The sequence below is a fragment of the Salvelinus fontinalis genome, chromosome 12, assembly GCF_029448725.1.
Source record: "Salvelinus fontinalis isolate EN_2023a chromosome 12, ASM2944872v1, whole genome shotgun sequence".
NCBI classification, from domain to species: domain Eukaryota; kingdom Metazoa; phylum Chordata; class Actinopteri; order Salmoniformes; family Salmonidae; genus Salvelinus; species Salvelinus fontinalis.
In genome coordinates this window covers 3,538,189-3,540,365 of record NC_074676.1, presented here as the reverse complement: position 1 = coordinate 3,540,365, position 2,177 = coordinate 3,538,189, and the positions used below count along the sequence as shown (strand labels likewise).

The window sequence follows — 2,177 nt, the reverse complement described above, 5'->3', positions numbered from 1 at the left end:
TCTTCCACCTTCACAGGGAAACACCACGATCCTGGTTGTTGTGGATAATTTTTCTAAGTCCTGTCATCTCCTCCCTTTGCCCGGTCTCCCTACGGCCCTACAGACTGCGGAGGCCCTGTTTACACACATCTTCCGGGCACTACGGGGTGCCTGAGGATATAGTGTCTGATCGGGGTCCCCAATTTACGTCAAGGGCCTGGAAGGCGTTCATGGAACGTCTAGGGGTCTCGGTCAGCCTTACCTCAGGGTTTCACCCTGAGAGTAACGGGCAGGTAGAGAGAGTTAACCAGGATGTGGGTAGGTTTCTGAGGTCTTATTGCCAGGACCGGCCGGGGGAGTGGGCGGCCCAGAACTTGCTCCGCCACTCCACCACTAACCTTTCTCCATTTCAGTGTGTATTGGGGTATCAGCCGGTTCTGGCTCCATGGCATCATAGTCAGACAGAGGCTCCTGCGGTGGACGACTGGTTCCAGCGTGCGGAGGAAACATGGGATGCCGCCCACGTCCACCTTCAGTGCGCTGTACTGCGCCAGAAAGTTGGCGCAGACCGTCACCGCAGTGAGGCTCTCGACCCGAAACCTGCCCCTCTGCCTGCCCTGCCGGAAGCTGGGTCCGCAGTTTGTGGGGCCATTTAAAGTCCTGAGGAGAGTGAACGAGGTATGTTATAGGTTACAGCTTCCCCCCAATTACCGTTTTAACCCCTCGTTCCATGTGTCTCTCCTCAGGCCAGTGGTGGCTGGCCCGCTCCAGGAGGCTGAGGTGCGGCAGGTTCCTCCGCCCCTTCTGGATATTGAGGGGGTCCCGGCGTACTCCGTTCGATCCATCCTGGATTCGAATACATCGGGCGAGGGGCCTTCAGTACCTCGTGGACTGGGAGGGGTAGGGTCCAGAGGAGAGCTGCTGGGTTCCGGTGGAGGACGTGTTAGATCCTTCCCTGCTACGAGAGTTCCACCGTCTCCATCCGGATCGCCCTGCGCCTCGTCCTCCGGGTCGTCCCCGAGGCCAGGGGGGGGTGGGGGGGGTGGGGGGGTGGGGGGGGGGGGTGTGGGGGGGTACTGTCACGACTTCTGCCGAAGTCGATGCCTCTCTTTGTTCGGGCGGTGCTCGGCGATCGACGTCACCGGTCTTCTAGCCATCATTGATCTATGTTTCATTTTCCATTTTTGTCTGGTCTTCTTACACACTTGGTTCCAATCCCATTCATTATATGTTGTGTATTTAACCCTCTGTTTCCCCTCATGTCCTTATCAGAGATTGTTTAATGTTATGTTCATGTTTTATGGATTGGTGTGCGACGGGTTCTTGCACCCACATTTATTTTATTATGGACTTTGGTTTTGGAGTTTATGTTTTAAGTTATTAAATACTAATATACCAAGTTTAATTCTCCTGCGCTTGACTTCCCTGCCACGTACATACACGACGTGACACAGGGCTTTCACAATGAGGCCAATGGTGACTTTAAAACAGTTACAAAGTTTAATGGCTGTAATACGAGAACTGAGGATTGGTCACCAACATTGTAGTTACTCCACAATACTCACCTAAATGACAGAGTGGCAAAGAAATTAACTTTCTGTTCTGAATACAAAGCATTATGTTTGTGGAAAATTCAACACAACACATCACTGAGTACCACTCTTCATATTTTCAAGCATCGTGGTGTCTGCATCATGTTATGGGTATGCTTGTCATCGGCAAGGAGGGAGTTTTTTGGGGGATAAAAATAAACGGAATAGAGCTAAGCCCAGGAAAAACCATAGAGACAAACCTGGTTCAGTCTGTTTTCCAACACACTGGGAGACAAATTCATCTGTCAACAGGTGTCACGCCCTAACCATAGAGAGAACACTGGGTTCTCTATGGTGTATAGGTCAGAGCGTGACTAGGGGGGTTTCTAGCATTTCTATTTCTATGTTGGTATTTGTATGGTTCCCAATTAGAGGCAGCTGATTATCGTTGTCTCTAATTGGGGATCATACTTAAGTTGCCCATTGTTCCCACCTGTGTTGTGGGATGTTGTTTTCAGTTAGTGCCTAAGTGCGCTCTGTACTGGACATTCGTTTATTCTTTGTTTTTGTTAAGTTTCACTTTGTAATAAAGTATGTGGAACTCTACGCACGCTGCGCCTTGGTCCGCTCCTTTCGACAAATGTGACAACAGGACAATTACCTAAA

At 50.5% G+C, this 2,177-nt stretch overlaps 1 pseudogene; it reads left to right on the top strand.

Annotated features, from left to right (window-relative positions):
* Positions 1–492: 492 nt before the first annotated feature.
* Positions 493–2,177, top strand: part of LOC129867673 (netrin-4-like) — an 8,856-nt pseudogene continuing 7,171 nt past the window's right edge.